A 26,080-nucleotide genomic window follows, 5' to 3' on the forward strand; every position below is an offset into this window, starting at 1 on the left:
TCTGCATCAGCACTAATGCGGGCATCCTTAAAGATATTCAAAAGCAAATCGGAGCCAAAGAGGACGAGCTCCGAGCACTGGAGCGTGAATACGAGCGCACTCAAAATGCTCGGACACTGGGGGACATTCGGACAGCTCTGACCGAGTTCCAAAAGCTTGCGGACGATGAAATTAAATATACCATGAAACGGCAGGTGGCGAGGGCATACGGGGAGGGCGGCAGGCCAGGTAGGCGGTTGGCGACTAACATATGCGAGGGACGTGCACCGCAGAACATACAGGTGATACGCGGACAACTAGGAGAGCGGAAATATGGGGAGCGCGAAATAGTAGGGGAATTTATGACTGCATACGGGGAGCTGTATACCTCCAGACCTACGGCCTCCGAGGCTGAAGTCGGGGAGTACCTCGACGATGTGGCGATAGCGTGGCTTTCGGATGCACATCGTGAATACCTATCCCAGCCCGTCACGGTGGAAGAGGTCACAGAAATAATTAAGTCGCTGCCGAATGGTAAGGCGCCGGGTCCTGATGGCTTCACGTGCGAATTTTATAAGGCGTTTGTGGACCAGCTGCCCCCCGGTTGGTGGAAATGTATGGTAATGCCCACGAGCAACAGCGCCTGCCGCCAACCCTACGCGAAGCCTTACTATTGGCACTCCCCAAGCCACAGAAAGACCCGGAGCTCTGCGACTCATATAGACCACTGTCCCTCATAAACGTAGACAACAAAATATTGGCCAAGTTACTGGCTGCCCGATTGAACCCGCTGATGCCCAGACTGGTCTTACCTGACCAGTCTGGATTCATACCTGAGCGCTCCACAGCGCACAATACACGAACGCTGTTTGCGCTTTCCCATTACTTGACACCAGAGACGAAGGCCGCGGCGGTCTTTCTAGACGCGGCCAAAGCCTTTGACTCGTTAGAATGGACATATATGACTAAAGTGCTGAGAAGGATGGGCTTCCCGCTCATGTTTCTCCAGTGGATTCATCTATTGTATGATGCACCTGTGGCGAGGATTAAGGTAAATAATTATATCTCAGACACCATAGCTATCCGGAGGGGGACGAGGCAGGGATGCCCGCTATCCCCTCTCTTGTTCGCATTAGCACTGGAACCTCTTGCCTGCAGGATAAGGCAGGGACATCACTATTCGGCCCTGCAGTTTCCGCAAAGGCCATTGCACATATCATTATATGCAGACGATATGCTGCTATATGTGAGAGATCCGCAGACCAATCTGAACCCGCTGCTGCGGGAATACATAAAATTCGCGAGGCAGTCTGGTGTCACTATAAACTGGGCCAAATCACTGATTATTCCCTTGACCGACACCACGCACCCGCACCACATAGACTACCCATTGGAGTGGAAAACGGACCCGGTAAAATATTTGGGTGTATGGTTTCACAGGGACCCGGAAATTGTGATCAGGGCTAACTACGGGACGGTGATTGACACGCTGGAGGAGAAGGTGGGGAGATGGATTCAACTGCCTTTATCACTGGCAGATCGTATTGCTATAGTAAAGATGGTGGTACTGCCGAAGTTACTCTACCTATTCGTCAACATCCCCATACACCCCCCACGGGAGGTATTCCGCAGGATTGCTTCGATGGTCCACAGGCTTGTATGGGCGGGAAAGACAGCTAGGGTGGAGATGCGGACGCTCACATTACAATACAGTCAGGGAGGGTTCGGGGTTCCAGACCTCTATCTATACTACCTCTGTGCGCAGGCGCAATACGCACATTACTGGTACCATAGGATTCCATTTCTCACCCACACTGCGATTGAGGAGGGAGATGCATTGCCAATCCCACTTGAGGCGATCATTACTCACCGTAGGCCCCCTTTGCACGCGCGAGACATAAATACTGTTGACGCCACTAATAAAGCGTGGCACGCCATGGGCAAAATGGCCAATAAACTACCGCTGTATGCCCCGGCGCTCAGGCTTCAATGGCATCCGTCCATATCGGTAACGCAAGAAAAGTTGGGATTGGACCTCTTGCGCCAAGTAGGCATCGACACTGTAGGAGACTTGTTCGAAGAGGGGACGTTTAAAACACTAGCACAATTAACATACATTAGTAATATGTCTACACTTTTTTGTTTTAACTATCATAGGTTACAAAAAGCTGTAAAGCAGCTGTATCCAACGTACCCCCTAGAACCGCAGACGTTAACAGTGCTGCAATGGCTGATAACCACACCTGCAAAAAAACACCTAGTATCAACACTATATATAAAAATGCAGGAGGACATAGCGGGAAACACGCACGTTTCCATGGACAAGTGGAGCAGCTGCCTAGACACGCAGTTAACGGAGGAGGAGTGGACAACGGCCTGCACACTGACGGGGATGCTGACGCCCAATGGCAACCTCCGCATATTACATTTCAAATACCTACACCAGACATACTACACACCGGCTAGACTACACCGGTATGGGCTGCGTGGGGACTCTAGGTGTAAACGCTGTGGGTCTGAAGGGGCAGATTTCCTGCATCTGGCATGGTCCTGCGCAGCAGTGGGAGAATACTGGGAGCAGGTGACGAAAATCCTGGGGGCCATGGTGGGAGGTGGGGTGCGATGCGAGGCCAAAACCTGTTTGCTGGGGCTGCTGCCCGACTTGCGGGCCCTAAAGCGTAGATTCTGTGTGGTTGCGTTACTAATGGCCAAGCGAAGGGTCTCGCTATGCTGGAATGGGAGGAGGAGCCCGAAGCCGAAAGACTGGCTTATAGACTTAACGTACTGCAGAGATACCCTGAAAACTTACGAAGAGGAACTCCCTGCGGGGTCTGCGCCCAGAGACTACTGGGTATACCTAACCCAATATTTGCAAACTGTTTCCACAGAGTCTGCGAACGATTAGTGCGCAAGGGGGCGGAAGATGTGTATAACAGTCCTCTGACCAGGAAATGAAAAGGTGACATGGATGTAGGGTGCTGCTGTGCTTTGACCACCATGTTTTGGTTGTTGTTTGTTGTAAATTATAACAAATGCCAATAAAAAAAAAAAAAAAAAAAAAAAAGATGGGAAAGGACAAGGCTTTCTATGAAAAGAAAAAAGAAAACTGCTTGCTTCAGGGCTGCATCCATCTGATGCAGTCCTGCAACCATTAGTTAAATCTGTGGACAGGAAAGTTATTGACAGCAATTCCAGCCAATTTCTTCATAAATGACCACCTCCTTGACGGTAATTGATAAATTTAGTGGATCACCTCTCCCTAGGGGGACGAAGTAAATGACTTTGTCCCCATGGAGGAATGGCCAGCCACCCACTTAAATATGAATCAGGACCTTGCTTTTCATTATCAGCAGAAGCTCAAATAAAGCCATTAAAATAAACTTCAAAGTAAAAAGTATGTATATGCAAATGTTTCCTTCAGAGGTTAATATATTTCGAACTGTCACACAAAAATCACATTTCCATACTTTCCCCACTGATCTTTTTGCAAATAATTAAATTCATATCAATTGTGCATTTATTTACAGAGAGTCTTCAGATACAGGTCTTGTTGCATTGCTGAATAAATGAATACATCAAACATGAACTCAACTGCAGGTTTCCTAATCTTCGGATTTTCGGATTTTCCATATTTTTACGTTCCACTCTTTGTTGTCCTTTTATTGATTTATTTCATAACTATAATAGGAAACATTTTGATCCTGACAATAATACACTCAAACTCAAATTTACATACAGCTATGTATTTTTTCCTCACTCATTTGTCATTTGTCGACATCAGTTTGACATCAGTTATTTTTCCACAACTGCTTGTCCAAAGGGAATAGAGGTTTCCCTCACTGAATGACTCCTGCAGCTGTATTTTTTCATTGCCCTGGTAAGTGCAGAGCTCCTTCTCTTGACAGTCATGGCTTACGATCGCTATGTGGCCATCTGTGTTCCCCTCCGCTACACGACCATCATAAATAAATCAATGTGTATGCAGTTGGCTGCAGGAAGCTGGGCAGTGGAACTTCTACTTGGAGTACCACATCCTGTACTAATGTCAAGGTTCTCCTTTTGTGAGTCCCACATCATTAATCACATCTTTTGTGATGCAACAGCACTGTTGAAAATTTCGTGCAGTAGTACTAGCACCATTGAGACTCTTAACTATGCTGATTGTTCATTAGTGACAATGACATCATTTGTTATTATAATTATGTCTTAGTGCAGAATTGCTTCTTCCATCCTGAAAATCGAGTCCAAGATGGGAAAGGACAAGGCTTTCTCCACATGTGCCTCACACATCACTATGGTTGTTTTATTCTATATATCTATATTGTCTACGTATGTCCGACCAAAATCAACATATTCAATGATAGAAAGCAAGATAATGTCTCTTTTATATGTTGCTGTTACTCCGCTATGCAACCCCATTATATACAGTCTGAAAAAAACAGAATTTAAAAAGCTTTGAATAAGGCAAAGCGCCTAGCATAAATCATTTGCTGAGAGAAAAGTGCATGATTTCAGTGTTTAAAAAAATGAATGTAAATGAGCATTTATTTCGCTAACTACTGTTGCAGTACTATTTTGCATGTTATATGCCTTATTTTTTATATCACAAACTATGGGCAGTGACTTTTTTTAACATTAGAATGCTTTTATGAAGAACTACTTGTTTACAGAAATAAGTTGTGCATGTGCTTACCCGGAGCAGTTATTTGATACATGTTAATTTTTGAAAAACTAAAGCATTTTAAAATGTAAGCATATTTCAATCTAACCGGTTGAAATACACATTTTGGAACAAAAATGTGTAAATCATTTTAGCATTTTATACATTCTTTTTTGTAAGTTTAATAAGATTCATTTTACATATTGAAGGAGTGTACATATAACAAGAAATATTCATAACAATGAGGTATGAACAAGTTATAATCCAAGCGATAAAGAAGAAAAATAATTGTAAAAAAACAAAAGTATATATTCAATACAGTCAAGTTAAACATTTATCAAAGTATATACCAAACTAAATTTGCAACATATATAGCAAATAATGTTATATACACATGTTCTTTTTTGCAGGTGTTAAATATTTGTGGGCATGCCTATGATGAAATTGTGTATCTTAGGTGTGAAATGAAATATATTCAATATTTTTAAAAGCATACAATATTCCAGATACATAATGAGCTGCTCAAAGTGTGCTGTGACACACATGCTTCCATCATCACTTGACATTTCCACTGTTTTTATTGAGCTTTTTAATGTTTCATAATTTCCTAATTCTGTGATGTGATATACCTTATTAGGCCAGAACATATAAAACATGGTTGGAATTTGTAAACTAGGGCATGATCTGTGCTAAGCATTTAGACTGACTTTAGTACTATAAATCTCAAGACTAGAGGCAGTGGTATTGTACTACCGTAATCAAGTGTAATTGATTCTTATTCGCTGGAATTTGACAGAAATTAATTACTTTCAACTGTAAACATGCAACATGTGTTAAAGTCTGTAAATGATCTACAAACAAAACAGAACACAACAGTACAGCAAATTACAGCAGAGTAGCACAGAACAATATGAAAACAACCACAAGAAAATGCAAGACAACAATTGCAACACAATGGCAATACAATACAAACAGTATAACTAGCAATATCAATAATACCATATGCCACACAAAAAAAAGAACAGAGCAAAAGCCAACACAACTGAAACATGCCATTCTGTACAAACACAATACAGTAAAACATAGCAACTCGTCGCACAACACAATTTACAGAATAACGCACAATATAAAAACACAATGCAGCTTACAACAGAACAAAATAATGACACAAAATTAACTAGCAAGCACAATATGCAGAAAGAAACGTAGAGCAACTGCATAACACAACAATGATAAAACATTGTTTTATAAAACAGGTAGGAAAGTACTACAATAGCAGCTCAACAACATAGCATTGTACAATAATCAACCACAAACCAATACAACACACACAACCATTAAACCAGCAAAATTACAGCACATTACAACATCCACATACTACAACAACATATAGCGGTAAAATCACAATCACAACACATGAACAGCACACTATGGCACCTAAACATTGTCGCTCCTCAGAAACACAAATGAATCTGGCACAATACCACTAAAAAGCACACTTGTATCGCTGTACTTTTTCTTATTGCTTTAATGTTTTCTGCAACTATAATATTTTGGTATTATATAATGTGTAATTTTGGCAGACCGCTGTACAATTGTGGTTCGTGTGCCTTGTTGGTGTGTTGTCATGATTTAATGTTTTGTGTTTTTACTTTGTGGCATTATTTTTGTTTTCTTTGGTGTTTTCTGTTGTATTTCTATTGTGTTAATGTAATGTTTTAGAGCTATTGATATTGTGGTGTGTCACTACCCCTTAGCAATCCTTCTATTGAAGTATGCCAGAAAAGCCCAAAGTCTTCCTCATCCTACCTTCCATCCATGCGTTTCATGCTAAAAAACATCCGTCCCGATTTGGGAGGGACGTGCTTACGCTGAGGTGCGGTCCGGAGGGCCTGTAACATCGACGATGGCTCGGGGGCTGGCATTGAATGCTGGAGGCGCCCAGTAAAGATTTATGTGAGGCACGGCCTGAAGCTGGGCCGCACTGAATGAAGTCCGCAGTAGGCCCCAGCAGTGTGGAGGTGAATGAATTCCTAGATCTAGGCCCGCTGGTGGTTTTCACTCCCGATCATCGCTTCACGCAGTGCCAGCCTGCATAGCCTCCAGAGGCCCTACAGTGACAGGAGCCGTGGGTTGGTCTGGGGGCCAGCCACTCGGCTGGCTCGGCCAGATTGCCAGATTGGGGGTCCACCAGAATATTGCGCCTACCCAGACTGACAGAGAAAATAACAGCGCCACCGTTGCCGCAACACCAGCGGCACTATGTAATTTACTGAGGCAGCCATGCATCTAAATTGGGTGGCCGGTACTGGGTTACTTTTCCCCGCATCCTCCTGTGGGTTCCATTGTTGCTTGGGGGGAGAGTGAAGAGATTGCCACTGTGTTGTGCCTCGTAGATTCTGCACAGGCTTGGGAGAAGCTGAAAAATATAGGTGGGTGACCCGAATGATGCTATTTTGAGCCAGACAATGCGGATCCCGGGAGATGGAGTGGCCATTGAAATCCCGTGAACAGGTGGTGTCTACTGTGGCTTGCTCCCTTGGGCCGGCCCTCAGCCCAGAGATGATCTGGCCCTCAACCAAACCGGCAAGATAAGTGATGGGACGCAAAGACCCGAAACAAAGATTCCTACAGTTCGGTAAACCATCGCGGAGGCCAGAAAATTTCTGAAAACAACATGGCTGAGGGCGGAGTGGATGAGGCTGCCACCGCCGGTGACACTCCAGCTGGATCTGAATCACTTTTGCAAGAGTTGAGGGCCAGTTTTAAGGCACTGAACAGCTGTTTTGATAACCTGGAAAAGCGTTTAGACACTATCGGAGCCAAACTTGTTGTCCATGACAAGCTACTGGACAACGCGGAGGGCGGGATTTCAGATCTGGAGGATGAGGCGGCTCAGTCTACTAAGCACCTGAATCGTATGGAGAACATCCTTAAAGACGTGGCCATAAATAATGAAGATTTGGAAACATGAAGTAGATGCAACAATGTACGTATTCTAGGGGTTTCAGAGTCAATCAATGCAGGCCGCCTGGATGTGTTTGTATAAACTATGCTCATGGACATTTTTGGTAGAGAGGCCTACACTTCTAATTTTCTAGGAGAGAGCACACACTGCTCCAATGGCTCACGGCCCAACCCGGGTTTCCCACCTATGCCCATCATTACCAGCCTGCTAAATTTACTGGACAGGGACACTGCATTGAGATTGGCTAGAGAGAAGGGTTCCATATCTTGGCAGGGCTCAACACTGTCACTCTTTCCAGCCTTCAGCGCTATGGTACAAGACGCGAGTAAATATACCGGTGTCAAGGCCACTCTTCATAATCTGGGACTCAGATATGGCATGATATACCTGGCCTGCCTCCGGGTTGACATCAAAGGCCAGTCTTTTATTTTTGATACCCCATTGCTGTGCAAGAATTCTGCAGAGACTACTAGAGGAGCAACGGACACAGGCATAATGATAAGTGTAGAGTTTATCCGCCGAACAGCGGCTCCATGGCCAGTGCGGAACTTTTCTCCAATGAGTGATATTGTACTGCATATTTTGAAATACTTTGGTTGAGGTGTACAAGCATCACTATATCAAGGCACAAGAGTTGTCTTGTTGATTATTGCAAATTTGGGTTTCTGACATGGCGTTGCCACACCACAAGTGTATATCATGTACTGTTTGTTTCAAAAGCTGTAATGTATCTTGCCTTGCCTTTTTGTTCGCTATTGGGGTGTTTACATGATGCATGTTATAGCGTTGTTAACGGGGATATTCCCTTTGAAGGGATGTGCAGGGATGGGTGTGTGAGGGGAACCTCTGTGAAGATTAGTTACAATTATTTCTGTCACAGTTAATTTACTGCTGCATACCGTGTACTAAACCCATAGCGCCCTTACATACAGTGTGCTATGATCTGAATGTCGATGCATGGTAGGCTATTTACTATTTCTGATGTGAATCTGATCACCAGGAATATTAGGGTCCTTAAGGACGCCAGAAAGAGGAAACATGTCTTACATTACCTGCAGCTCCACAAGGTGGACATTGCGTTTCTGCAAGAAACACATATATGCCAGGCTTCTCCAGCCAGTTTTTCTTCAAATTGGGGCCCACATCTCTATTTTGTGAACAATAGCACATATGCGAGTGGGGAAGTCTTAATGATACATCTGCCGTTCCAACTCTCCACAGTTCAAAACAATAGAGAGGGACGATACATGTTGGTAGTTGGGAAATTATTGGGGTATTGCATGGCACTAGTTTGCGTGTATGCGCCAGATGTTGACAATCCTGAATTTTTCCATGACTCCCATGCGTAGCTCCTTCAATTAGGCGCAGACTACATCTGCATGGGTGGAGATTTTATTCTCCTCCTCGACCCTAAGTGTGACAGTACAGCTGCTTTGTCTAACACCAAACCCTGTACACACCGCGCGATGCTGGATCTCTGTGACTCTGTGGGTCTGGTAGACGTATGGCACCAGCATAGCCCAGGAGACCCCACATACACACATTATGCAGCCTAGTATGACACCTGGACAAGGTTAGAATATTGGCTTGTTTCCCCCAACCTAGAAACTTGGTATATATTGTCCCTCCATCTCCCTAGGACGTACTCAGACTATTCCCCAGTTGTGTTGCAAATATGTATTTCTAGGCCTGAGGATTGCAAGAGGCAGTGGAGGTTTCCCAGACAGGCACTGAATAATGCAGTGTTCAATACAAAATTACGAGAGACAATAGAGGTATACTTTGAACTCAATAAAGGCTTGGTCAGTTCAAGGGCTATTCTGTGGGAGGCCTTTAAGGCCTACATGCGAGGAGTTTGCATATCCAAGCACACTGGGGTGTTCAAGGCCTTGAGCGGCACGATATCTCCTATTGAACAACAATTGAGTGTTCTGGACAGGGAGCAGATTGAGAGACCTGATCCGTCTAGGCTTGGTCACAGACGGACGCTATTGACGGAGTTCAGGGAGACAGACAAGTGTGAGAATTATTTTCTTTGGCAAGTACGCTACTGCGAGGTGATGTGGTGAGGGCGACCGACCTGGCCACACGCTGGCGCAACTTTTGAGACCTTAGGCCGGGAGATCTTATGTCACATGCATCCACTCCGCAACTGGTCAGACCCTCACTAATACCCCTGATATACATGACAAATTTAAGAAATATTACTCAGAGTTATATTTGACATGTGTGATGCATAGTGAGGAGGACTGTAGAGTATATCTCGACGAGATAGCTATGGTGTGGCTCGAAAACTTTATGCAATGGTTTCTGGCCAAATCATTTTCCAAGGAAGAAATAATTAGCGCTATAGATGCAATAAATGAGTCAACTGCCCCTGGTTTCGACAGATTCACTGGCATCTTTTATAGAACATACAAGTACTTACTAGCTCCATGTCTCCTCGAGGTGTATAACGAAGCACTCAAGAGCGTGCCCCTACATTGCACAAAGCAGTAATTCTTCTTCCGAAACCTAGGATAAGATCTGTAATTATGCGGATCTTATCGGCCGCTAACACTTTTAAATCTGGACTATAAAATCCTCGCTAAAATGATTGAATTGATACTTGGACTACACTCGACCGCATTTTATCCCCGAACAAGTCTGGATTCGTCCCACACAGATCGACGGCTTTGAATTTGAGTACCCTATTTGCAGTTCTTCACAGAATATCGCCGGACGTGCCTGCAGTTGCGGTCCTACTTGACACTGAAAAGTCCTTTGACTCCCTGGAGTGGCCTTTCTTCTTGGTGGTGATGAGAAAGCTGGGTATCCCTGAGGGCTTTATTGACCTCACCACTTACTTTGCACTGCTCCCTCCACTCGGCTTTGCTTGAATGGCACATTTTCCCCCTTGTTTGCTCTCACATGCAGTACCAGACAGGGGTGCCCTCTGTCCCAGTTGCTTTATATATTAGCACTTGACCCCCTGATTAGACATTTCAAAAAGAGGCCCCTGCACAGGGGTCACCAGTTTAAAACAGGCCTGCTTCTAATTTCACTTTACATGGACGATATTATACTGTATGTCCGCAAACCCCAGGTAAACCTAAATCCGCTCATTAAAGAGATAATACGGTTCAAAGGGTTTCCTGGATTGGGCATAAATTGGAGCAAATCGTAGATTTTCCCCCTGACGACTGGCACGGCTAGGTGCGATTGTGAGTTCCCTCTGATGTAGTGCAAGGAGTCGGCTAGGTATTTAGGTATCCAGATCCACAGAGACACAGAAATCTGGAGCTGCAGGTTGAACGTTGACTGAAGTTTCCTCTCTCATTGGCTGGTAGAGTCGAGCTAAAGAAAATGATTGTGCTCACAAGGTTCCTGTACCTATTCCATAACATCCCAATCCCACTCCCTAATAAGTTTTTGGGCACTCACATCTTATCAGACTGCCGTAGGGGGGCGGGACACCCAGAGTTAGTTGGGATACAATGACCTTGCCACACGTGAGGGTTGGATTTGGGGCTCCAGACTTTCAACTTTATTATCTCATGGCACAGGGCAGCTTTGCACACTCCTGCTATCACCCAGATGTGTGAATCTCCTACAGGAGGCCAGAGGCCAACCTGGTGCTCCCGGCCCCCCTGTATACGGTGCTGCCACAGGGGTTTACCCGAGATCCTTGTGACATTCAAACAGTGTCAACAAAAAGCTGGGCCTGGCGTAAGCTGGCACAGGTCGCTGGTGGCCATGCCCTCTGCTCTTCTGAAATCCCCATCATTAATAACCCAGGGCTTCCTATTACATGAGAGAGGCTGGTCCAGCGCACACTAGCTTCTTATTCCATTGTTAAGTTTGGGGACCTGTTTGCTGAGGGTCACGTTTTCACCAGCACAGAAGGGGAGAAGTTTAGTGAAGAAACATTTATGCACCAATTTCTTTTCAGTACAGTTCGCGGAGCGCTCCAAGTTAGAATTCCGGAATATCCACTGGAGTCTGAGTCTTTTCCTATGCAGACTCTTTTAATAACGAGTGCAAAGGGGGAACAATCTGATTTCAAAACTGTACAAAGGCTTGCTTTACTTTGGTCTCTTGCCGTGACACCAAGATTCAGGAGGCGTTGGAATGAGATTCAGGGTACCCGATCCAGGAATCACATTGGTCGTTTTGCTGCACTCAGATTAGAGAGGTCTCCCTGAACAGCAGGCACAAATTAATACACTTCAAATATTTATATGTCCCCGTAAAACTCCATTCTATTGACCCCCACCGCTCACATAACTGCCTAAAATGCGGAAACCCACAGGCGGATTTTTCCCACCAGAATTGGATTTGCGCTAAGATTGGGGAGTTTTGGAGAGCTATTTTTAGACTAGTTTCCCAGATGACACACCTGGAACTAGATCCCACTCCCTAGGTTGCCTTGTTGGGATACGTTTATAACATGCAAAAGGAACTGCGTAGATTAATTGCTATTGCCCTCCTGCTAATGAAGCAGGAAATAGCACTCAAATGGGGGAGTAGAGCCCCCCCACTGTGAACGCTTGGCTGACTAGTCTCAATTTTTGCAACATAAATAGTGAACTAATCCACAACGCAACCCCGACTTCCTGGACAAAAGATATTTGGGGGCTGTTTAAAGAGTTTCTGATTGGCATGGGTTCTCCCTCCCCACACAGCAGTCTGCAGGCATAGTCTCGATTGGGGTGGATTGATTTGGGTCCACTCAGCCTGCTGCACTATAGGTATTCATCGAGCCACGGAGGGTGGAGAAGTTGACAAAAGCGGCCGGGATTTTATTAGAGGACATATTACAATGTACACTAATGATACAACCCTTTTTCAATGTGCAATACATGACTGTACACGATTTACTGGTATAAATTCCTTTTTCTTTCCGATGTGTAATTGCAGTGAATTACTGTGCAATGTTTGTAAACATGATAGAAAATTATAAATCAAATAAAAAAATAAAAAAGTATGCACATATATATTTCATACATATTATCACCTGAACAAATCTAGTTGAATAACACACTGTTACAAGTGTTTTACTTGAATCAATGTGCTATTTTGTTTAATCCACAATATTTTTTAAGAAGAGTGAATACATTGTGTCAATATTTAAAAAACAAAAAAGCAATCTGAGGTTAAAAATAGGAAAATGTGACATTAAGAAAGATGTAGAGATGTGGTATTCTGTCCCCAACCAAGGGAAAACCCTTTCCACAAGGACAACAACCAAAAGAGGCCACTGACAGCTGTTATTGCCCAGAGCCAAGCCCCAGGCCATTCTGGGACCTCTGGCCTCTTGTTTGTTTCTCCGAGTAGGGGGCCATAGCCAGAGGAGTCTTGCACTCTCTTTCCACTTTTCCTCCCATCAGTTCAGGGTTGGTATCCTGAAAATTGTCCTTCAGCACATGGTCAGTACCCTTAGGCTGCCATTTGCATAGCAAGTCAGGGCATCCAGGGGAGTACACCCTACCCCCTTAAGGGAGAAACTCTGTGTGTGTTATACAAGAGTCTGTCAGGTACAGGTCCCCAGTCTTCGGTCCCTGTGACAGTGCATGAAGCCCCACCAACCAGAAGTGGCTTAACCATGGTCAGTCTTGGTGTGTTCTGATCTTAGAGCCAGCAACCCCTAGCCCACTGTGGACGGTTTACATCTCCTGTCCCCCCATATGGCCCTTTGTACCTTCCGCTGTGGAGTGGTACTCCTAGAAACTAGAACTGATAGAGTGCTTGTGGCAGCAACGCCCCCAATTCCTGACACTGTGGAGCTCCCACCAGTGGATGGTCTCTAGGTACAGACAAAGTCCCCCTGTTTGTGCTCTTTCTGGGAACAATTTAAGCTGTGGGGCTGGAAATAGGGCACCCATGGCCTCTGCCCACCTCTCCACCTGCTCTAACAAGGGACATTGGACCTCCTTACCCTCAGCCTATCCTTGGACCCGTCTGTGTCAGTGTGTACCTCCTCTTCACTCTGATGGGGGGAACCCAATGCCACCCTGCTTAGGATCACTCCCCATTGACCTCCTGTGCATGTTCCCTGTGTTCAGTGAACTTGCAGTCAATCAGGTATTGGTGTAGCCTTGGAAAACAGGGACTGAACATGTGCTCTCTAGCAATCAAATTGTTCAGTCCCTCAAAAGAGTTTACCATACTACCCTTCAACAACCATCAAGTGTCATGCAAAATAATCCACAAAATCTCCCCAGGACTGGGTAGACAGTTTTTGACTGCCCATGGGTCTCAACCTGCACTCTTCTGAGGTGAAGCCAAGCATCCTGACAAGGGTGTCCTTCATGGTAGAATACCTCAGGCTGCCCCCTTCTTTATGGAAAGTAAGGTGTCCCTACCATCACCAGGTAAATGCCTCTACAGGACAGCTTCTCAATCCTCCTGAGGGATCCTGTGCACTTCTAGAGTGAGATCATATGCCTCAAACCCCCAGTCTATCACACCCCCCTCCTTGAAATCAGGTCTCTTGATTTGTGGACCCTTCCTTCGGAAATGGATGTGGTAAAGACGGGTTCATTTAATGAACACGGTAAAGACGTGTCTCACTTGTGAGACCGGTATGTTCAAGAGCATGCATCAAGAATTAAAGAATTCAAGAATTAAAGTCCAAGTTTTCAGGTGCACCGATATAACTGTATGAATGTTATTGTCTTAGTCAGGTTCAGTTAGGTTTGAATGTGTCAGGGTTTTATGTAAGTTTGTTTCATTGTGATTTTTGTTTTTTGAGTCATTGTGATTTTTGTTTTCGGTTACATTCCAACATGCCGTTATTTTCAAAACTGCGTAAGATATGTACCAGAAAAGGTGTACTAGAGGAACCAGTTAACATTCCGCCTAGAGACACACCTGGACATTTTATGTACTGTAAGCATTGTTTAGATGCCGTGTTGTTTTTAGAACTATGGGTGGATTACACAAAGGATTTAGAGACAAAGTATAAATGGCCCATCACGGGAACGTGGGATGCGGAATGCATTATGAAGGTAGAGGAAGAGATATGGAAGAGAAAATCTAGAGCTGCTCAGAAGGATGCCATTGAGTTATGGCGCAAGGAATCACATAGAAGAACAGAGAAAGAGTTCCACAAAGCAGAGAGAAGTAGACAGGAGTCCGAAAAAGCCAAAGAAGAGAAATTACAGGAGGAAGGGGAACGGGTAAAAAGAGAACAGACTGAAAGAAAAAGAAATACTGTCGTTGCTGGTATTTACCCCGTCCTTTCAGAGGAACTAGCAAAAGTGGCCCCAGTAGAGAGACCCATTAGAGTGCCACCGCAAGTACCCCGAAAAATAAAACAAACAGCATCCGAAACGTTCATTAACACCTACCTAGAGGAATCCCCACCAGCATACGTGGACGGATTTTTCCCTGCACCCCCAACGCAAGAACAGCCCCAGGAGCTCGAGGACGGCGGGGAGGGAGGATCCGGGGCAACATCAGGAGGGGGGTCGACAGTAAAAGTAGACATCTCCGAATGTATATATGACCCAGATCTGGGAAAGGGCAGAATGCTTGTGTTTTCACTACGGCTTAGACGAGCAGTCGCAGATTTGGAAAAATTACCAGATATGGATAAACATCTAAAGAAAATGTACACATTCATAAGAACAGGGGAAGGTTCTGAGTGCATAGCAGAAGCTGTACAAAATAGAAAGGTAATTATTAAGAACTATATCCTTCGCTTCCTAATTAATTGTCTGATCAGGGAAAAAGACGAAGGTGACGGGGACATAGACCGTTGTTATATTGGTTGGAGTGATCGCATAGATGCCGGTCAGCATGATAAATCAGGCCAGACAGACATGTTGACCAAAATCCGAAAGGCAATAATAGCGTCACACGAAGGAGGCCCGAACGAAAAAGCTGAGTTATCATCTGATGACGAAGCAGGGGACAAAGACAACATACATTATGTGGGCCATGCCCGGCGATTCGAAAGGCCCAAGGGCCTCAATCACCGTAAACAGGGAACGGCTATAAAAGAAAGATATTCCCTTGAAAGTTTGTTCCAAATTACCGAAAAAGCGGTGAGTAAATGGTTAGGTAACGATCAGCCCCTCACCCCGACCGAAAATGAATTAGCACGGTCAGCCACCATGTGGGTATCCCAATATGATATATATAATAATGATATCGTAGCAGAAACGTTCTTGAGCCTCCCACCAAACGAACAGCGCATAGCTGGTGTTTACATGGTCCAACATTTGATCACGTTATATGAGAGTCAATATTCTGGTCCTGGTCTATTGTATAAGTTGCTGGACGACATAATACTAGACAGGTGGATGAACATGGGTACTGAATTGATTAATGTCATCCTGGATCAGCGACACAAGTATATAGTATACGTGACTAGGTCCCTGCTTCCCGCTCCACCACAGGTTAAGGGACAGTCATACGACAAGCTGAACCCCCTACGAGAGGTTCATCCTGTAAAGGATGCAAACAATGAACTGCAACGGGTGTATGTCTACACCCCGTTGTCAAAATTAGAGATACTGGAAATGAAAAAAATGTTACCATCCCATGATAAAGACCCGGGGGGGTTTTCACCGAGAACTAAAAGACATTCTTCGCTTAGGAGAATATACATATGCTGACATTCTAAAGTTATTAAAAGTACTATTGCCTGCCGGTATTTACAAAAAGCTGAAAGGACAGGACTGGGAGGTGGGAGAGAAAAAGCTCAGCTGGGATCTGTTGGAAAGAGAGGAAGAGGGAAGAGGCCCGGGGGTTGGTCTGGGTCCCCGAGCTAAAGACCTACCTAAACTCCTTGTACAAGTTTTGCCCAGATTATTAATTACCAAGAAAGAAGACTGGGATGCTATTTCAGCCTGTAAACAGAAACCAGACGAGGATACTAGCGATTTTTACTCTAGGTTTGAGAAGTGTTTCACTATCAATAGTGGTCTTAAGTCCGGTAGCGATTCATATCCCCATCTTTTCGTGAGCAAACTAGTAGAAAATTCCCTACCAGAGGTGAAGTATAGGGTACTGAAGGTTGAGAGTACTTGGCAAGCAAACAGCCCTTCCCAAATGTTACAGATGTTACAATACCACCAGAACAGAATTAGAGAAGAACACGACCAGGAAAAGAGACGCATGAAAGACACAAAGATGAAGATGCTGGTGGCCCAATCGACACCGGTAAACACAAACACGAACAAGAATAGCACGAAACAAAGTAATGGGACCTGTAATTATTGCAAGAAGCCAGGCCACTTCGTAAATGAATGTGCAGTCCTGAAACACAATATAGCTATAAGTAAAACAAAGCCACGTCCTTATCCTCCCAAAGAAAATAACACACATCAGACATAAGATACGTTTCCACCGCCGCCGCCTGTCAATGCACCTGCACCAGCCCACGCCACAACACAAATGTATGAGCACGCTCAGACTAACTATCCAGAATACCAAGCATATTCATGAAGCAGCCCAGAGAGGGAATTCGACTTGCCCCTTATTCCAGTTCCTGTGGACCAAGCGGGTCCCTATGTGCATGCACGTTTACTAGGACAAAATAAAAAGTTTTTGATTGACACTGGGGCGAGTAGAACGACCATCAGTCATTCCGAGGTTCCAGGGGCACCCCTCTCGGGCTCAAAGAGTATATCGCTGGGCTTTTCAGGAAAGCCTATTATCAATGAGGTTTCAGAACCAGTCTCTTTAGGAGTTGGTCCACTAATACATACAACAGACTTACTGCTTACTAAATCATGTCCAGAAAACTTACTTGGCATAAAAACGTTAAAGGAACTGGGGGCAATTATCTGTTGCTCGCCAGAAGGAGTGGGACTGTATTTACGTGATTTCAAGGGCCATTTTGTAATGAAAGATATTGACATCAGGCTTCAAAATGTACCACAGCACCTATGGGCACAAGGCCGGACTGACGTAGGTTTCATGAACATTACACCATACCAGGTCACCCTCAAGGAAGGAGTGGTGCTGCCATGGATTAGACAATACAAAATTCCACCTGAGTCTGAAGTAGGGTTGCTGAAAATAATCGATGAACTCATCACACAAGGGGTGGTGATAGAGACAGATTCAAACATGTGGAATTCACCTGTTCTTCCTATTCTTAAAAGAACTGATCCCAATACATCACCTGTCTATAGATTAGTTGTGGACCTGCGAGAATTAAACAAATGTGTGGTGCCACAGTACCCTGTGGTCCCGGACATTTCTTCATTATTGACTGCCATTGATGCGAAGGCTACGTTCTTTACAGTTATCGATCTGAAGAACGCATTTTTCAGTATCCCAATACATCCGGACAGCCAATATCTTTTCGGTTTCAGTTTAAAAGGCCGCAGCTTCAGATTCACAAGAGCACCACAGGGCTTCACGGAAAGTCCTAGCATCTACAGTCAGGCACTCAAAAGACAACTAGACAGTATTCATATGCCTACCACTACAGCACTGATACAGTATGTAGATGACATTCTCATCACTGCACGATCGGAAACTGATTGTGAACATGCATCACTCACTGTTTTACACTTCCTAGCTGACAAGGGGCACAAAGTGTCCCCTTCGAAGTTACAATTCTGTGAACAGCAAGTGGCGTACCTTGGGCACTTGCTATCCAAGGAGGGTAGGCGACTGACACCAGAACGTATTCAATTGATTTCTGGCCTTTCACGGCCCAAGACACAAAAGGAGGTACGTGCATTCATTGGCCTCACTTCATATTGCAGGCAGTGGATTCCCCAGTATGCTTACATAGCCAAGCCCCTAATAGAGTTGACGACACAGGAGGCAGCTTCTACTAAAGTCCTCCCTTGGACACAAGAACACACTGTGGCATTTGAAGAATTAAAAAGAGCTTTATGTCAAGCACCAGTTTTAGCAATCCCTGATTACAACAAATTTTGTATGCTTTTTGTGACAGAACGGGATGGAACAGCACTATCTGTCCTAACACAAGAACATGCAGGAAAACACAAGCCCTGTGCTTATTTTTCTAGTACATTGGACCCAGTAGCACAGGCTTTGCCTGCATGCCTAAAATCTGTTGCAGCAACAGCCTTAGCCATAAGACAAAGTGACTCGATAGTGCTGGGCCACCCCCTGACAGTACAAGTACCAAACGCAGTGGAGGTTCTCTTGAATCGAACACAAACCCAACATCTGACTGTAGCGAGACTGACAGGTTATGAGCTGACGTTATTTCAACCACACATAGAGATCAGACGATGCAACATATTGAATCCTGCTACTCTTTTGCCCTCCAGTACAGAAAACGTTTCCCCACATGACTGTGTTGAAGTAATACATACCGTGACTAAACCAAGACAAGACTTGACAGATGTTGCACTCCCAGACCCTGACCTAACACTATATGTTGATGGCTCATGCATGAGGACGGGGGCGGGAGAATTAGTGGCAGCGTATGCAGTGACCACTGCTACTGAAATCATAGAGACTAAAAGAATAGACATACTGTCAGCACAAGCAGCAGAGCTCATCGCTCTGACACAAGCGTGCATAAGAGCTAAGCACCTGAGAGTAAACATTTACACCGACTCACAATACGCATATGGGGTAGTTCATGACTTCGGAGTACTGTGGAGAGAAAGAGGTTTCTTGACCTCTCACGGGGCCAAGATACAGCATGGCCCCCTTATTCAAGCCCTTCTGGAAGCGATACATTTACCAACAGCCATAGCTATCCTGAAATGCAAAGCACATACTAAAGCCACAGATACCATTTCTCAAGGCAATGATCTGGCAGACCGAACAGCTAAACAGACAGCTCAGACCCCACTAGACATGACAAACTCACAGGTACCATCAATGACCAAAGCCATGACAGTAAGGGATCCTTCCAAAGATGTACAAGACATACAGACACATGCTACTCTAGAAGAATTAAAGAAATGGTCGGAACAAGGAGGGGTACTGACTGATCAGGGTTGGATGACTAAGGGCAAAACAACATGGTTTCTTCCTGATTCGATGGTACAAGTGATCATAAATACCGCACATAGTCCTGCACACCTAGGAGAGAAAGCAATGCTAGACAGCTTACAGAATACATGGTTCTACAAGCACCTGCTTGCAGTAGCGAAACAAAAGGTCAGAAAATGTATGATCTGTTGCCAATTCAATCCAGGTAAAGGCATTCCGATGGAACAAGGTGGATTCCATCCACCTGACCACCCTTTTGAAGTCCTCCAAATGGATTATATCCAAATGGACAGATGTAGAGGTTACAAATATGTCCTGGTAGTAGTATGTTCACTGACACGGTGGACAGAGGCCTATCCAGTTCCTGATTATACTGCTGTAACTACCGCCAGACAATTGGTGCGAGAGTTTTTCCCACGTTATGGATTACCGCGTGTCGTATATTCCGACAACGGTCAGCCTTTCTCCTCTGAACTCATGAAACAGGTGTCCCTTCTGTTAGGGTATACCTGGAAGTTCCATTGCGTACGACATCCTGAGGCAGCAGGCCTTGTAGAAAGACACAATCAGACCTTAAAGATAAAACTAGCAAAGATTTGCGCAGCCAAAGGTGTAGATTGGATGGTAGCCCTGCCGGTTGCCCTCTTTTACATGCGAATGGTAGCCCATTCTAGAACAGGCTTATCTCCCTATGAAGTGGTCTTTGGTAGACCACCGAATATGTGGGGCACTCCAATGCCTAAAAAGATCACTGATGTTGATAGTAACATGCTGACAGATTACCTGGCTTCCTTGATGTCTGCACTACTCTCTTGTCGTTCGCAGGTTGCTGCCGCCTTCCCTGACAACACCCAGGTCAAGGAACATTCCCTCGCTCCTGGGGATTATGTTTTAATAAGGAACTTTGATAGAACGAGCCCTCTTGAGCCGAGGTGGAAGACGCCAAAGTTGGTATTATTAACCACGAGGACCGCTGTTAAAGTCGAAGGACGGAAAGGATGGGTTCATCTTCATCATTGTAAACGCTACTTCGGGAATAACGATTCTTTTAAAAAGGACACAAACTTTTCAGACTTTGAGCCCCCTTTACTAGAGGAGACTCCCCAGCAGGAGTACAAAGCTAAACTTAGATCTAAAAAGTCAGAACCCGTTTGATCAATTAAGTCCACTAGGTGGTGAAGCGGTTGAACATGTATTCTGGCTTGCATAAGATCTCGAACAATCATAATGAGAAAAAGAGCAAGATGAAAAGCAAATACTGTAAAATATTACGTGGTAGATGTATAGTGACTTTGATTTTTCTATTTTTTCTGTGCATCACGATGATATGTATCAGCTTAATACTACATGCTATTTTTCCTCCTATTGCCTCACTCTTCCACTCTTCCACTAATGATACTTTAATGCACACATTTTGTGATCTGCCATCCCATGAGCTATCGTATCGACTTGCCTTACGCAACAATACCTTTATTCAGATGCTGCACCATTCACATCAGACTAGCAATGCTACAGACTGCTGGGTCTGTGGCCGACTTCCCCCGTATCAGAAGGTGAAGGGAGTGTTACCTCTTTTCCCTTTTCCGTTCTCCCATAATGGTTCTTGCGGAGCATGGTTTGCCTTAATGACATCCATCAACGGTGATGCCAAAGAATGTCAAGACAAGGAGTGTAGAGGCGACTGGGTATGGGGTAACTTGAATAAAGTCATGAATAAAGCATGTTTCCCAGATGAAGAAGGTCTTCCCCAAAGGAAAGGTACAGATCTAGAAAATGAAGAGTATCTGCAAGGAAATGTGACCCTCGACTTTATAGTGTTGAATGTCAAGCCCATACACAATTTAGGTCCATCCTCAATTACAGTCCTGCCAGTAAAAGGGAACTTGTGTGTCAGAAAAGAAGGGTCAGTACATTTGGGGCACAGCGAGTGTAATACTGTAATAGAGTTTAACGACAAAGGAAAGTCCTATTTCAGAGCATCACGACACACCTATTTTATTTGTGGCCAGACAGCCTATGTGCAACTGCCCTTAGACTGGGGTGGGACGTGCTACATATCATTTCTTTTACCACCCGTTTTCTTGGCCCCATCAAACTATCATCAAAATCTCCAACTAGCACTTATCAGACACAGACGAAGGCTCAATGCCTCTGGCATTGACCAGACTGAAACAGCTTGGGAGCAATATACAGATTTCAACAAAGGATTCTTTTTCTTCATAGGTCCCGTCCAGAATAGTAAACTTATCCGCAGGCTAACAAGGATTCTAGAAACAGTTGCTAATGAGACTGCATCAGCCCTGGGGAACTTGACCCAGGAACAGTCTGCTATGAGAATGGTCGTTCTTCAGAATCGTCTTGTTCTTGACGTCATCCTGGCGGATAGGGGCGGGGCCTGTAGGGTCATCGGTTCCAGCTGTTGCGTTTTCATTCCTAATAATGCACCGTCTGTATACAAAGCAATAACAAGGCTCCACAAGATTGCCCAAAGCATACACCAAGACCCAGGCACGTGGACTTAGTCCAGTTGGCTCTGGGGAGTAATATCGGCATGGGGAGGGAAAGTGTTGACCGTCTGTGGGTTAATACTACTGATGATATTCAGTTGTTGCCTATGTCTGCAGTGTGGCCCGGCCATTTGCGGCCTGTGTGCTACTGCATGTGTTCCACATCCCCATTTACAAAGCATTGAAAATGGTAAAATAATGCTGCAAGAACAGATTGACTGTCTCATGAGAATAGATGTGACATGAAGGGTCCACTAGGGGACAAGGAGGGAATGAGGAAATTAAAATATCATAAGGCCTATGTGTCCCCGTGTGTTCCCCGTCACTCATGTGCACATGCATGTAACCTATGTATTTCCCCTCCATGGCCTGTCTATCATGATGCTTATGCTATAACGTGGCCTGCCATCATCCAGTCTCCCATGAGAGAAACGACAAATCTGCACTGAGGCCTACAAGTTTTGCATCATGTTTTCCCGCATTTTCATGAAAGTCCATTTTTGTGGCTCAGCCAGAGCCGAAAAGAGGTTTCAGGCCTCAGAACGCTGAAAGCTGCAGCTGCGTATCCTTGGCCTTGCACACTTGGGCCTCAGCCAAAGGGGCCCTGTCCGAGGTGCTGAGACAGTATTGAGCACGGTTATCTGCTTACTCCTACTGAAACCACATTCCTGCCTGGAGAAGGAGGAATAAACACGACCCGTCTGCAAGAAGAGAGCCTAGCCTTTCTGTCTCTTTTCGTGTGATTACAAAGCTCACGTCAGTGGAAAGCCCATAGCCCCCATGTAAGGCCTACGCAGTAAATGAAGAAATAGATGCCACATTGGCTCTTGGTGATGGGCAACCTATGTCACCAATCAGTCCCTGCCCCAGACTTTAGATATCAGATAATACAAGATGTGCTGGTCGTCCTGACACTGAAGGCCTCACTTCCAGACTCCCCGGTTGCACAGCAACCCTTCCCCACGTCAGTTACACATCATGCTCGAGTTGAGCACAAGTAAGGCAAAGTTCCAGTAAAATTCCAGCTGATCACGCAACCCCCTCCAGGTAGCCACCCACCTATGACATTCACCAATGATCATCAAGTGGACGCCCACATAGACGCCCACCTGATGAATACAGGCCCCAGCTAGGCCCGCAAAGCACAAGGGTTCGCTCTCCTGTAACGGAATCTATAAGGAAGTTGGCACGGAAACTGCAAAGTACAAACACAGCATTTATTAACCCTTAAGGGTGGTCCTACAATCCACACAACACCCTTCAGTATTGCATGGAGTAGCACCCAGAACATTCGTACACAGTCCCCTTTTATACACAACAGAGGGGCTCATAAGTGGGTGGATACAACATGAGGCCGAAGAACATTACCATTTATGGTCATTCCCGATACTGAATCAATACATGGGCGGAGCCAACACACTCCTTGAGCCCGCGAAAACACATGGTCAAGCAAGGCTAATTATAACAGATGTGGTCAAGTCTGGGCATGCGCCAGATGGACAAGAGAGAGCTATTTATAAACTGTTACTAGGCAGATTACAAGAGCAACTAACACAGAGGTCGGACTCTCCTCGTGGTGAACACGTGGCAGCATGTCAATACAAAATGGAGTCCAAACTTCGGTCAACATAACGGAGAAAACATGATCTAAAGGGAAAGCATTAATGTCTTCAGTAAATGCTTAATCACATTGCTGTTTCAATTTACAACAGACGACCCTTTCAGCATTTACTGAAGACATCCGGTTTCCAAAAATCATCATATATGTCAATTATCATCATTCCTTTAACCTCTTTGGCTAGACGCTTCTGATGAGCAACATCGGCAATAGCTTTCTTATCCGGGATGCAGAATGAAATGCATACGGAGCAGAACAATGGTCCACATTGAACACACATACAGAAAAAGAACAGAATTGCTATAATAATACAGAGACCAGTTAAGACCTTCCATCCCCAGGCAGTAACCAATGCCCAAAACCATCCAGAAAAGGACCAAGTGCCGTTTTCTGTGTGGATTTCAGCTGCTATTTTATGCAGCTTGTTAATGGCGTTATAAACGGATGGCGTATGATCAGGGATGAACACACAGCAGCTACTTCCAATAATTTTACAAGCTCCACCTCGATCAGCTAACATTACATCTAATACCATACGATTCTGCAATGCAACAATCCTAGTTATTTGTAACTCTTCCGTAAGATTCTCAAGAGCAGCAGCAGTCTGATTTGTCACAGCTTCTACCACTCTTGTTAATCTTCGGATCTTCCTACTGTTCAAAGCGGCTCCAACAAAGAAAAACAGTCCTAAGTTAAAATCAATATACTGTTGCAAGCTGGTATCGGTCTGATCCACATCATCAATTGATAGAGTACGTTTATACCTATTTACAGTCACATTATTCAACAATTTCAAGTCTTTATGGTACGATGCAGGTGCTAGGAATACAGGAGGTAATAGGAATGATACATAGCATACCCCAGACCACCCAGCCGGCAAACGGTAATAACCTTTATTTCCGCACACAAAATAGGTATTATGGGACGCTAGGAAGGTACTGTTGTTCAACCCGTCAATATTCAGTACAGTTATGCAATCACTGACACCAACAGGGATAAAACCCACACTCTGGACACACAAGTCCGCTTGAGCTTGTGCTACTTGGATTACGAATTTGTCCTTCCCCACAGTGTCTCTGGTGTTCGTGAAGATATAGGGAATGGATTCATTGTCCGGTCGGTACTCTTCCCATTCCCAAATTGTCCCATTCGCTTGTGGATACCCATTCTTGTCCTGATGGCATTCTTTATTAAGTCTGAAAAGCAATCGTCCCACTGTCGGTTTCCGAGTGGCAAAAAGCAAAGTGTACCATGCTCTACAAGAGCCATTATGAGAGAAAGGAAGTGGTATAAATGGCGTACCTCCTTTCTTCTGATGGGCCGGCATCATCCCACATATCCAACAGTTCGTAGCATTCGTAGCAACGTGGGTATGATGCAGCATCTGGATGAAAGTGTTGTTCAAGTAAGATTGTCGATGCTTCAACTCTTGATACGGCAATGTATAAAAGTAGTGCTCCTCAGGCACCGGAGTTGTCAACACAAGTGTTTTCCGAGCAGGAGTTACCTCCTCCACAAACCATGTGGTTATCCCAACAATAGCTACTGTTAGCATGAACCCCAACGCACAAAGGATTTTCTTCTTCTCCATGTCAAAAGAAACAATACCCTGATATCTTCCTGAAACTAAAAAGTCTGTCAGAACTCTTCCCCTTGGGCAGCGGTTGATTTCTTCACCAGCGGGCCAAGACGGGTGTCGCTACACTAATGCAGGGCTGATCCCCCCCCTTGCCTCATCGGCTGTCCGTTTCACTAACCCAAGGGCCGTTCTGACAGTATGTCCCGGTACTGGAAACCTCACTTCCTGGGTCGAAGATGATATCGCCTTCCTCCAGAAGTCGCGTGGTCCGGAAAGAGCTCCTCAGTGTCTCGTGGCTCAGCAGCACGGCCTGTCTCTGCTGCCAGGATTTCTCGTTGATCGGTCAGCACGGCAGACTCCACCAATCCGGGCGGTACCTTTCGACAGTGCAAGGAATGGATCCAATTTTTCCTGTTCGAAACTCGCACAGCCGTCCTCGTTGCAAGGAGGACTTGCTCAGGGCCCACCCATCTGGGCTCCAAACTGTTCGTTCTGTCGAAGACTTTCACCATAACATGATCTCCGGGCCGGAGACCATGTCCTTCGCCGGTAGACCGATCAGGGAGCGCCTCTCGGACCTGTTGATGAATAGAAACCAAGTTATCCGTTAACTGTGCCAGATAATCACTCATCATTACACAAGGTACATCATACACAGCCTTAGGCCTTGGTGGACCCCAAATATTCATTGGGCGTCCAAAAACAATCTCGTATGGCGTAAGGCCGGTTCGGGAGTGTGGCACTGATCTAATTGATAATAACGCCAGTGGCAGGGCGTCTGGCCAAGTCAAAGACGTTGAAGCTTGGATTTTGGCGATCTTAAGCTTCAGTGTACCATTATACTTCT

At 45.0% G+C, this 26,080-nt stretch overlaps 1 long non-coding RNA gene and 1 pseudogene across 1 annotated transcript in view; one reads left to right on the forward strand and one right to left on the reverse strand.

The window, feature by feature from the left end:
* LOC146813149 (uncharacterized) overlaps window positions 1–26,080 on the reverse strand; it is a 47,991-nt gene that overhangs the window by 10,871 nt on the left and 11,040 nt on the right. The gene's annotated exons all lie outside the window — the stretch shown is intronic.
* LOC146813150 (olfactory receptor 1L4-like) lies at window positions 3,546–4,461 on the forward strand (annotated as a pseudogene).

Source organism: Triturus cristatus, chromosome 7, assembly GCF_964204655.1.
Source record: "Triturus cristatus chromosome 7, aTriCri1.1, whole genome shotgun sequence".
Classification (NCBI taxonomy): domain Eukaryota; kingdom Metazoa; phylum Chordata; class Amphibia; order Caudata; family Salamandridae; genus Triturus; species Triturus cristatus.